General features: G+C 42.8%; 1 pseudogene; it reads left to right on the top strand.

Moving 5' to 3' along the window:
* The first annotated feature begins 1638 nt into the window (after positions 1-1638).
* LOC138487389 (gamma-crystallin-3-like) lies at positions 1639-13726 on the top strand (annotated as a pseudogene).

Here is a 13726-nt window from a genome sequence, read left to right as displayed (position 1 = left end):
AAAAAACAACAAAGGGGCTCTAGAGCATTCCTCTGAAATGTAACAATACCACCAAATCAGCAGACGAATATCACATCAAAGAATTTGAATAAGCCGACAACCCTAGGACGAAAGGAAAATAACAACATGGATAGATCTCGACATGACCAGAACATGAACAAGCCAGCACAGAATACAAAGGACTTACTAGATAAACAAGCGGCTGACCTCCACACGGCGACAATTGACCTGTTGATGAAACTATCCACCTATTCTAATGATGAGGCGGCAGGAAATGACCACGAGAAAACGCACTTAAATGACTCCTCGTTAATAATAGTAGACTACTACGAGCAAACTCACTCAGATCAACAAGCTACAATTATGCTCAACGCAAAGACATCTCTGAGATAGAACGATCTAGTCAACTGATCGTAATAGACATGGACGGAACCGACATCTCTTAAAGCCCGTTGGCGACACCTTTGCTCCTGCACCGGCCTTTTTGCGATTGAAATTGCCTCAATTTATTGATCCAAGGCTTCAAAACCGCCGAAACAGGATAAAGCTTGAAAGATTTGGCGAATCAAATGATGGTCTGATTCTTAACAGATCAAACACCCTACGGCTATTACATGTGATACCTGACTTAAAGTCAGTCACAACAAAGGACATTCAATTAATTGAATTCATCGATTCAACAAGATTGACCGCATATGGATAGACTGTGTTACCATCAAAACTCTACTCCTCCTTGAGGTCCCTACAAATGATCTCTGTGAGCTTGGATTTAATCTCAATGTTGTGGATTTCGAAACCCCCTTCTTTGAGGACAAGGTGCTTAACATCCAAAAAGAAGACTCGAGAAATATAACTATACGTTCTTCAACAAGTTCCTACAAAAGTAGTCACTCCTCCACTCACTTCTCTGATTCCAAAAGATACAGCCCAAGAACCCTCAATCATTGTTATCATCGGGGCAAACAACAACTACAGAGCAATAGACAGCCTTTTTGGAGAGAGACAAGCAGTATCCGGTCAACGACGAGTATTAGCTTATCCGAAGAACATTAGCAACTACAACTATCGACTAACCATACTCTGACCATCTGCTCATGGAACACCCGTGGTAATGCCCACTTATATCGTAACACACGACTGGAACTAACGAATGCTGAACTCATCTGTCTCCAAGAGACATGTTTACGTCAAAAACCACTATGTGAGGGCTACTCGACATATGTGAATTCTGCAATAAGTGGTCAGAAAGGTCGCCCCTCTGCAGGATTACTCACTCTACTTAAGATCAGTGCACATTTGACAGTAATTGACAAGATTATTAACCCAGGGATCCAGATTGTAATAATACTACAAGACCTGATATCTGGCAACTCCAACTCCCAAGGCCCAGCAATCCTGGACAACCATTAGTTGGGAGTTATTAATACCTATTGGAACCCAAAAAAAATAAAGGACGGAATTTACATTGACTCATTCCTAACAGCCATGGATGAAGCCGCTACCAAATACCCTCGTATTGCCTTTATCATCCACGGAGACCTGAATATCCACCTCTTCACCAGAGATGGTAACGAATTGGAAGACCATAAGCTAGAACCGCGAGCCCAAAAATGATCAGAAGAGATGCACAATAGGAACATGAAATGGTTGGACGCATTTAACGCTGATAGCAGGGTGCTGATTCCAACCTGGTCTCGTGAAAACATCACAGAGATCATTGATTCCATATATCGATCTGATCTTATTAAAGAAATTCTTTTGCAGAATGAAAACATCTACACGAAGGACAGCAATCATTTCATTATGATTCGTGCTTGGTCAGCTGTGAGACCAACTACAACCCGTGTAATACTCCCGGATTTAGAAACAAATCCAGCAGCTGCTCGGTTGATATTGGCACAACACCATATAAGCCAATTTCCAGATCTTTTCATGAAAACAAAGATGGCAGACTAAGAAAAAATAAACTGCGATTGGATCCTGCTCCAATCCTGTCACCCGCTACCATCCAAGAAACTCTTGCAGCATTCGCATACACACACATACAGGCAGACGGTCGCCCTAAAAAAAAAGCCCTAAGAATCCACTTGAAACAACTTAAAAAAGAAACTGCGCTTGGAAGGCTTCTGAAGATCAAAAAAGCCAAACAACAATACAAGAACTGGCTCAAGACCGCTAAAATGACACTTGAGCAGAACAACGCCGAGATGATGCTGAGAGCGATGGAGTCAAGGAATACTAGAGACCTATGGAAATTGCTCAATCATGATCTCTCAGCAACCAATATTATGATCTCTGAGGTCCCAGAGGCTAGTTGGATGTTATACTTCCAGCATCTGTGTCAAAAACTACAGCAGCCCCAACCAAACGGTTCTTCACCTTCCCATGGGAAAATGGACATTCAACTGGGATCTGGAAGATATAAAGGCCGCCATCTCTAACTTAAACATATCACGTGCACCCGGGCCGGATGGCCTATCAAATTCTATCATAAAGAAGAACCCTGAAATATGGGCAACCTTTTCCATGCAAATTTTTGAACTGATAAATCAAACTAATCGAATACCGTTTTCTTGGCAAAAAGCCATCTTAATTCCCATTTATAAGAAAGGCCCGACGGAGAACCCCGGTAACTACCACCCAATTGCTCTCCTGGAGCCTTTAGGGAAATTATTTGCTAACATCCGACTATCTAAACTGACTGTCTGGGCTGCATCAGCAAAACAACTAGCACCATGACAATCAGGTTTTGTTAAACAGGTTGGGACAAATATCAACCTTTTTATTCAAATCCTTCTCAAGCATAAAAAAATCAAAGCAAAAAATCACACGTATGCAGCATTTATAGATCTACACCTTGCTTTCGATACGTTATATAGAAACCTCCTATGGGATAAATTGACCAACTGGGGGTGTCCAAGAGACAATCTCGAGCCAATCAAACTTCTTTACTCAAATACAAAAGTCCAGATATGTATGAGTAAAAACGGCTTGATAACTCAGCCAATAAAAACATGGCACAGCCTGAAACAAGGCTGTCCCCTTGCCGCCGCTCTTTTTAATCTATTTACATCAGAATTTGAAGAGATGGTGGCCACTCCTCTAATCAATCCACCAAAATTAAACTAGACTCTGGTTCCATGTATCCTCTACGCTGAGGATATTGTACTTTTCGCGAAAACACCAAGAGGTCTGCAAACAGCTCTTAACAAAATGCAAGACTACATGGAGACAAATGAACTCGAAATAAATGTAAACAAGATGAAAATCATGGCCCTATCTCAACAGTTGGGCTCTCAGAAAATAATCTCCCCTTTCTTCTTACAAAAAGAAAAAATAGAGCAAGTTTCGACAATCAAGTACTTGGGAGTCTGGATCAACAAATCCCAAGTAGAGCAGCCTTGGATCAATCATCTAAAAAATCCAAAGCTCTCACCCTGGCGAGACAGGCCCTGATTCTTCACAAGAAATTTGGGAAATTCTCCTTGAACCCTGTCATTCTGTTCTACAGACTAAAGGTCACACCCATTTTGACCTATGGTGCAGAGATTATGATCAATATCACTACAGCCATATGGGAAGAACTCGAAAGCATCTTTTGGAAAAAATCATAACACTTCTGATCTCGCTTCCAATCTCCCGTATTAGATTTGAACTTGGACTACAATAACTTCTCTCAATCGTGAGATGGAAACAATTTGACTTATATAGAAAACTGATGAATAACGATCAGACTCCAGCCCTGATTATTCTCTGTTCGAACCCAGAGAATATCAAGGCAACAGTCCTGAATAAATGGAAAGCTATTGTCAATTTTCAATGAACGGAAAGTTATATATCTATGGACACTCTGATTAACAGACCTCAAAAGGGAAAAATTGTACTTGGCAAGACGCAATTGGTTATAGACACAGAAAGCTAAAAATCATTACAAACTAACACTTAACTGCAACGGTGGGCATCAAGCCTTGAATGAACTGCCACTATACATCAATCTTTTCCCAGAATGGGAGACACGCGACACCTTTATGCGACTCATCTTTAACATTCTCCTGACGCAAGAAATCCTAGGGATAAGAAATCACCCCAATGGTCTCGACCAGACTTGCAGATTCTGTAAGGTGCCTGCATCCATCAAAAGTCTCTATCATATCCTGATGCAATTCCCAGCGCTCACAGAAAAACGCATCACAATTGGACAATTGTACTTGAAAGACAGAAATATATTGGATCCAGGGGAACAATGGTCGCTCCTACTATCTGGTAACAACAGAACAATGATAACGTCAGGAATTCATATACAATTAATGAAAGGATACATTTTATTTTTGTTTCCTTGACATATACGAATCAACAAATGTATAAATGTAAGGTTTTAAGGTAACAACCATATGCATTTTAAATAAAAATAAAAAAGTAGCTGAAAGGATGGTTGGAGTAGGAGTCAATGAGGGTTAGGTAGAATTCCCTTTTCACTCTGTCAAGACTGGACTTGAGAGTGTTCTGGGCAGATCGGTAGAGTTGCAGGTCCTCATGCATGCGGGTATGCCATGTCTGTGTGGAGGGAGCATATGAATGGTGTGGCCCTTGGTTGAGAATGCTGAGACGGGTGAAAGTAAGCAGTGGGAAGTGAGAGGAGAATGAGTCATATAGTAGATATTAGAAACTGGAGAAGGTTGTGTTGGTGGAAGAGGTATTGGGTGTGGAGGAGAAGAGTGAGAACTGTGGGCCAGAGAGAAAGGGGGGAATGGCAGAAGGTTTAAATTTCCTTTTAGTAATAGGTTAAGCAAGTGGTGAGGAAAGGTAGGAGGGTGGAAATGAGATGGAGTGGAAACAATTGAACGATCAGATATGGATGGTGTGACAGTAGCACGCCATTTGTAAAGTGGTATGTGTGTTGGCCAGCTCATTTGAGGTTTGGTTGAAAGTTTCAATTAAGAACATTTGGTTCAACTCAAAGGTGGCGCTTAACCAGTTCGTAATTAAAGAGCTTTTAAAGCCCAATGGATTGATGAAAATCCTCTGGCTCTGCTATATCAGATCTAGCTTGATTGATACTATTTGTCACCAGGATCGGTGATATCCTCGCCAGAGAACGTAGAATCCGATTCACCACCCTCCCCTAACTCCTCACCTTCGTCTCTTCTTCCAGTACCCTTTTTTCCTTTACTTCTTGGTCGCTCCTTCTTTTTTATGTAGGTAGGGGCGCCCACGGAAGGAAGCCACCGTGTCACCCAAAAAGGGTTTCCTGTGCCTCCTCCTGGGAACGCCGGGAAGGGGAAAAAGCCAAAAGGCACAAAAAACCCCTAAGCGACCTGCGTGACTCTCCTACGGAATGAGCTGGAATGTGCTGGGAGAATGCAGTTGGCTGAAGCAGATACTCTGTGGTAGTAAGGATGAGGCTCCGGAGGAAGGTAGACAGTAAGTAGTACGGAATCTCACAAGGAGAACCAAGTCCATAGGTGAAGCACAAATGAATAGGCAGTCCTTAAACAGGCCGGGATCTGGTACACGGGAGATCACAGAGGAAGGTATCCGAATCAGAAGAATCACCAATCCAAGAAAACAGGCCTAGGTCTGGTACACAAGGAGGCAGGCAGGAGGAAGAGAAACAGGAAGGGGAAAAACAAGGAGGCAGGACGGAAGCAGAGAAGGGACGGGAGAAGTAGGGTGGCGAGGAGAGAGGAAGGGAAAATAGTAGAAGGAAAAAGGGACAGCAAGCAAGACAAGGGGAAGAGGACAAGGACCCGATAGAGATCGGGTACTACAGCAGCGAGTGAGAGCGAGGGAAGAGCAGCCAAAAAGGCAGACAGCACTAACGGAGGAAACCGGAAGCGTTGCAACGCGTACACAACCCGGAAGGAGCTGTATTTATACTCCGGGCCGCGTAAGCGTGCATACGCATGGGCGGAGCTGCAGGTGGGCGTGACAGGCTACCAGCGTGCACGGCAGAATAATGTCCGCGCCGCCAGCGGTTCCACAGGCGCCAAGTGCCGCGCTGCATGACACTATTGCACTTTTTTCATCTCCGATTATATTGAACCATGCCCCAAATAAATCGTATAAAACAATCTTTACTGCATATGTAAAAGATCAACGTGAATCTAGGGAATTTCTAATAAATGGCAACAGGAAAAATGTGTTTATTATCTTCTGCTGAAAGTAAACACTGTATAATGCCAAGGACATTTCGAAGACACTCGTGGTCCATTATGCAATGAAGACATGGAAGATATAATGTATTTTGTTATGTTTTGCCCTGCATATCAACACATTCGAAAATGTAAAATTTTTCCTGTCTTAAGACAACAGCAATTTGCACAATGTCATCCTGCTTTATATCGTCTCCTTTCGTTGTGCTTCACCATGTGTTCCCGGGCATTATTGTCACATCTTAGAAGAGCGGCTAGAGTGAGAAGAGAACATGTGGATAACTCTTCTTGTGCCCTAATAGAAAATTAAAGGAATTTTGTTTGAATAGAGTGACACATCGGTTTTGCTATGATATTTTAGGAATGTGCACTCTTTTTAGCTGTTTTTTTTTAACTTTTTTATAATATGTATTTCATCTTACTCACTTACTGAATATGTATTATATGAATCTGTATATCGTTTGATGGATTGTATCGGATTAAATGTATTTCTGATGAATTAAGGAAATTACTTTGGTGGTGACAGGAAAGTTAGTCAGGCTGATTTCCAATGCTTCCACCGGGAGGTTCTTGAAGGAGAGATGTGCGGGCATGGTGGGGTTGCCCTGTCCTTTATGGGAAAAGTGGCTGTGTGATAAGGTGAAAGAGATTGCGGCATGGTCTGTCCAGTTGAGTGTGATGGGGTTGAAGCATTTGATGAGGGGAGAACAGGAAAGAACAAAGTGCAGGATGTTTCTCTTGTTGTGACTTGGGGTTTACACATGTTCTCTTATGTGCAATGATTCTATTAGGCTAAGAAGAGCATCTCTGGTATTTTTAGTTGCTTTAGTTCCAGATAGGTTGAAGACTCAGAGGAAGATGTTGTCAGTGTCAATGACCAAAGCAGACAAGAGCAGGTTGGAGATTTTGTCCATGTAGGTGCTTCATCTCTGAGGTGATCAGTATATGGCGTGAAAAGTTAAGGGCTCCTTATGTGAAGTGGGAGTTAATGTAAGGAGCTCCATAGATTCTTTATGGTGGCAGGTATCATAGCGTCCGCTCATTCCTAATGGATATGTGTTTCTATATCCCAGTGGTCTTCATGCCCAGTATGCAAGAGTGAAATCCCTTCCATGCTCTTGGGATAACCATAAATGCATTTGAATACAGTGAACCCAGATGGTGGTTATTTGCATAGATAGTTGTTATATAGAATGCAGTCAGAAAATGCTGTCTAATGGCGAATCCACACTTTTGTGTTTACGGGGTAGTTGTCAGGCAAGGTTAATTATCCCAGTTGTGTGACTGCTACACAGCAAAGGGTCATAATTATTAGGAAGGGGATGATCATGCACTGCACCAACTTGACCTTGTTTATTTATACAGTAGAGCTTGCCAGATAATAGATGTGGAAAGACTTGCAAGTCATGGATGATGATTAAATTCAAAAAGTATTTTTATTTGTAGAATTCCCAAAATATTTATTTATTTATTTATTTACATTTATAAAGCGCTCACACAGCCCGCAGGCATCGAGGCGCTGTTACAGGAATTGTTTGTTTTTCTTAGTTGCGTAATTGTGTTTTTTTGTCTTAGTTACGTATTTATAACGCGCTTAAACACCCGGAGGTTTCTAAGCGCGGACCCGGGGATCGAACCTGTTGCTGCTTCCTGTCGTCTTGCTTCCAAGACGCGCACGCTGCCGCTGAGCTATCCTCTCTCTACATGTGTTTCACCATTCAGAATTAAGAAATGGCTCATTAGGAGAGTTGTTTTGACTATTAATTTTTTGTCCTGTTGAAAACAAAAGCTAAAGACAAAAAGAAAAAGAAAAAACAAAGGCATTTTACCTTACATGTTCTGATATAACAATTTCAGATCGAAAGCAAATAAAAGAGAAAGTAACCAGTATGTGTCTTTTTGTCACTTACCTATAGATTGGGTTATTTTCTTTTATCCTTATTTTCAATAGTTAAACAAAAGAGACTGAATTTCCTTTTCTTCATGTATATGGCAGATAAACTGTTGAGTGCCCCAAAGAAAAAGAAAGAGAAAAACGAAGTAATCAGTGTACAGGTTCTTAACTCCAAGGAGGGGGAGGGAGAAGAGAGGTTGGAAAGTAATAGTAGTTAAGCACACTGGATTGCATCAGAGTCTTAGATAGTTGTTATCCTGAGAAGACTTGTGTAGTTAGGGTTGCTGAGGACCAGACACGGAGATCCCTGTAATAACCACCAATGGCCCTCACTATAATCTGGCGGTAGGGCTGCCGCCGGAGTTGTTTTTTTTTCCGGCACCCGCGAATGGGCAGTAAACCGGTCATGCCGACTTTGGCAGACCTGGTAATTGCCCATTCGCGGGTGCCATTATGGCCAGCCTCCCGATCCCCATTCTGCCTTATAGGGCAGAATGGGGGTCGGGAGCATGGTTGCACTGGCACCGTTTCTAACGGTGCTGGTGCAATATGAGTTCTGCTCGCGGGTTCCGATATGCACGCCTCGTCAGAGCAGGTGTGCAGTCTGGCACCGGCGAGCAGAACTCGTAGTGTGGTGGTAGTGGTAGCACTACCGGCGCCGTTGTTGTCTTTCCGCCACACTCATAATAAGGCCCAATGTCTTATTTCACGTTATGCATAGTAACTGGACTGCCCTTTCTCCTAGAAGCGCTCTACTCATAAACTGTAGATTGGGGTAGTTTCACTTCCTTCAATGCCACTTTCATATTATTATTTCATAAAACTGTAAATGTGTGTACTGTTGAAACGTTTCTCGGCAAAAATCCTGAAATGAAGCAGTGCAATATTTTATAAAATATCATTTTTGGAAGGTTTAAAATGGGCACCTGAGGTACGAAAATAGTCCCAACCTTTGTGCCTTGCCATTATTTGTAGACTATTGCTTTACACATAGTAAGTCATTTTCCTGTACGTGTAAATTGCATAGAGTAGACTGCCACCTTGTGCATGCATTTGTGCTTCGGGCCCCTTGTTTACACACATTCTATAAGCTTTGTAATGTAAACGAGTGTAAATGCTTCCTGCAGTGTATGCACGCAAAAAGCATTTACCATGATTTCCTATGGGATCTGCTTGCTTTTAGAAGGGACTTAAAGCAGCTGGATTTAAAGGAATCCCATGCTTTAACACCAGCATGAAAATGTGAGGTTGATTTTAAGGCATATTTTTGTAGAAGGTAGAGGGTACGGGGAAAGGGGGAAAAGATGATCTTGTGCCGTGTCCCAGCGTTCATTGCCAAAGCAGGTTCAAAAGCAGCTGTAAACTTTTTACGCCAGCTCTCTATACCTGTTTTCACAATCAGGGTACAATATTAGTAGGTATGTGTGAAACTGTTGAAAAAAGGTACTCGCTGATTGGAAAATAAAAAAATAAATAATTCTAACATGGAAGCTACAAGTTAATATTTACAGACTGGCTTACCTTGGTGCAACGGCCGAATTATTTTGCCTTACTGGCGTGTGCAAAGATAGAATAAGTCTGTGCGCCTCATTAGAAGTTTGCCGGTCCGGGACCTACGGTACCGGTAAGCTTGTTGGTACCGTAGTACCCGGACCAGCAAACTATGAGTTCTGCGGGTGGGTGCCTTTCCCGCCCGCCAGTTCGGACCTGGCGGGCAGCATGGCGCCCGCCCCCAGAACATGTCGGATGCATCGGCACCATTCACGAATTGTGCCGGTGAATCCAGCGGCTCAAATGGGAATAGGGAAGAATATTTTCCGGCGCCCGGGAATGGGCGATTACCGGGTCCGGCAAGGCCATAATGACCTGGTAATTGCCCATTACTGTGCGCCGGAAAAAAAATGACACCAGCGGCCGCCGTGCCTGTATTACAGGCACGGCTACCGCCAATGTCATAATGAGGTGTGTTGTTTCACGTCCCATTACATTACCAAGTGCAATGTTTGACTTACCAAATGTTCTTTTTCTTTTTCATGGTAGATCATTTTCTACAAGGACAGGAACTTCCAGGGCCGCTCCTATGATTGCAGCTCAGACTGCCCAGACCTGCAGTCCTACTTCAACCGCTGCAACTCCATCCGGGTGGAAAGTGGCAACTGGATGCTCTACGAACACCCCAATTACAGGGGACACCAGTATTAGCTGAGGAGGGGTGAATACCCTGACTTCCAGCAGTGGATGGGCCTCAATGACTCCATCAGGTCCTGCCGATTGACTCCAGAAGTGAGTGCAGATCAAGTTCACAAATGCAATTGTAAAAATGCATGAATGGGATGAGAGGTCCATCTGCCTTTTACCTCTTCTGGAATGACTTACCCTTTCCTGTGCATGGTTTAGCATAGGATCAAAGCCCCCGCTCTTGTTTATGATTGTTTCAAGTCACTCTCATTTTTTTATATGATAAACAGGTGCTGAGCACAGTAGTCAGATGATGCTTACTCTTCCCCTCTACACCACCTAATTGTTCAAAGTCAGGGAATAGATCTCTGCTGGGAGAAATTTCATGGGAGATGTTCTGCCATTTCTTTATTGGCCAAATCTCTGAGCAGGAGGAGAAGCAAATCCTCAGCAGAAAGCCTTTCATCCTGGGCACCATAGTTAATGCACTGTTGTTCGTAAAATGTCTGGTGACTAGCTCAGTATTCAATCATGTCTTAAAAAATCTTCTTAGCCGTTATGGGCAGGTTCTGGAAAAGAGGTGACAACCCCAAGAGCAGGGGTCTGTATCTATTTGCACTCCGGATGTTTTATACTACAACCCCCATCAGCCCATGCCAGCAAAGTCAACGGTGAAGAGTCACTGGAATTGTAATCCAAAACATCTGAAGAGCCACAGGTTGCAGTGGCTTTCCAGATGTTTTGGATTACTACTCCCATGATCCCTAGCCAGACGGGGAATCGTGAGGGTAGTGGCATAACACATCTGGAGAGTCTCAGGTTGCTTACCTGTGGCCAAGACAATTCAAAATGCATTGTCCACATCTGTTAAAGGTATAATAGATTTCCTAGTAGATGAGGACTTTTCCCGAGTAAGGAAAAAAAACTCAGTAATCTTGCGGAAATGATGACAGAGGAAGCAAAAAATAATGTAATGTAAACATACCCTCTGCTCTCTTCTTCTCAACCTCCCCAAGCCATCAGAGGAATGTGAGAACAATGGCGCGGCAGACTCATCTTAATGACCCCAGAGGAATGAAAAGGAACCCCACCTATCCTGTGGGATTGTTACAGTTCCATGTAGATGCAAGTCCAAGCTCCAGCGTCAGACAAAGGGCTGGCGTGCCACATTTCCGTGAATATACTAGTCTTCAGGTTTTTCTGAGGCGGTTGTGGTTGCCCACTCACATTGTTATAATTGTGAGGGCATGCTCTCTCTGCCAGATTAATTTCAAGGGCCTTACGTTTTGTTGTCCATTCATTAAAATACTTTAACACAAGATGTACTCTTTCAGATCAAGTAGAGATTTTAAATAAATATGATGTAATATTATACATTATATATCAGAATTAGATATTTCAGCCAATGCACACACAGCACAGCGCACCGCCCAGTAACCCAGTATCATAACAGGAATTCCACCTCCATATCAAAGCCAGATGGGCAATATCTTCTGGGTATGCAAATCAGCTCAAATATCAAGACTTTGGTCCAGGAAGATGTCTTTGTATATAGGGCACTGATGTTTTATACATAGAACATTTCAACCCACATCCCAAAACACACAACCCACACCCAGAACCCTGACATACCCACAGAGTATTGCCCATCTTGTTAGGAACTGGAGGTCAACTTCCAGTGATGGCTAGTAGGTGGCACTGTGCTCTGTGTGAGTTATGAGATGATTGGTTATTTGTAACGCGCTTAATACCCAGAGGTTTCTAAACACAGACCCGGGGATCGAACCTGTGTTGCTCCCGAACCTGTGTTGCTCCGTGTCGTCTTGCTTCCAAGATGAGCACGTTGCCCCTGAGCTATACTCCTGAGTTGGCTGAAATGGCATATTCTAAATGCTTGGTAAGCAGTGTTCACAATGAAAATTAATCCCTGCCCAACGAGCGAGCAGTAGAAAGCTGCGAAAAAATAACAAATGCACATTGCTTTTTTAGTTACTTGTTAATTTATAAATTATTGGTTTGGCTTTTAATTCAGAAAATGTTTTTCCCAGGCTTCCCTCTTTTGTGTGAGTGTGCCTCAATTTAAACAACATTTGTATTGCACCCTTACGCACCATGTGCGCGCGCGAGCGCGCGCGCGTTTGTTTGTGTGTGTATATATATATATACAAATGAACCTGGTATGAGTTCTGCTAACATACATCGACCATTAGGACTCACTGACACCACTCTAAGCGCTGGCCTAAGCAAGGGCGCCTGTCCTGATTCACTAAGCGTTTTGCCATGGGAATATCCCTTTGATAAACGCTTTCTAAACGGGGCACCAGGTGTGTTGTTTTACTTTGGCTTCAAGTGCCATGCAAATGAACAGGTGGACTACTTAATGGGTAATCAGTTAAATCAATGCATGTTGGATCCTCAAACATAGATGTAGCTCATTCTATGACATGGGATATTGGTTTTTGGATCCAACATTTTTTAACTGTGCCCACATTAAAAGAATTGAAAAAGTTTCTAAGATTGCACTGCAACTTCGGGCAACCTCGAGGGCTACCTGAAGTAATGTAGAATTCGTTCAGACCCACTGGTATTTTCTCATGACCATGAGAAAGCACTGTCAATTCTGTTTTTTTTTTCATTTGAACAATGAATGTACACTTTCTTTAAAACTCTGAGCACTAAAAAATGCAGTACCATTTCAAACCCTCGAAATGCTTGAGTGGAAGTCATGTAGCGGGCAGGTGGACATGCAGTGGCAGGGTCATAATCGAGCACAGCAACATGAGATGCAAACACACGTACAGGAGCTCAGTTCCTGGATTTGAATTTCGAGATTCTATGCAAATAGTATTAATTGTATTGTTATGAAAAAAACACTGCATGGAGCATTTTTGAATGTTAAACATTATCTTCCGATAACAAAACACAAGCCTGAATTACAGAACATTTGCACCTGTGTAGTGCAATTTTGCACAACAGTTGCATTGGAGCAAATGTTGCACTGGTGCAAACCAGCATTTAAACAATACATTTTTGCACTGGGCAGTTGCTTACCTTGTGCACATGTAATGGGAAATTAGAATTGCACCAGTGCAAAGGCGCCTGTTTATATTTAAAACTACATTTTACCTCTGTGCTAAGATGATACTTCATTTTTGTGATTTTTATTTTACAGCACCGGGGATCCTACAGGATAAGGGTTTATGAGCGAGTGAACTTTGGAGGTCAGATGATGGAGTTCTCTGAGGATTGCCCACATGTTCACGAGCAGTTCCACTATCATGACATCCACTCCTGTCACGTGCATGAAGGCTACTGGATCTTCTATGAGGAGCCCAACTACAGGGGGCGCCAGTACTACCTGAGACCCGGCGAGTACAGGAGATACAGCGACTGGGGAGCCATGAGTCCCAGGGTCGGATCCTTCAGACGTGTTCGGGATAGTTCCTAAGAAGCACTAAGTGTGACTGTTGACATTTTTCTTTAAACATAATAAACCACTTTG

Source organism: Ambystoma mexicanum, chromosome 9, assembly GCF_040938575.1.
Source record: "Ambystoma mexicanum isolate Mex_15411 chromosome 9, UKY_AmexF1_1, whole genome shotgun sequence".
Classification (NCBI taxonomy): domain Eukaryota; kingdom Metazoa; phylum Chordata; class Amphibia; order Caudata; family Ambystomatidae; genus Ambystoma; species Ambystoma mexicanum.
Note: the sequence above shows the minus strand (reverse complement) of the source record. Positions and strands in the feature narration are given on the sequence as shown.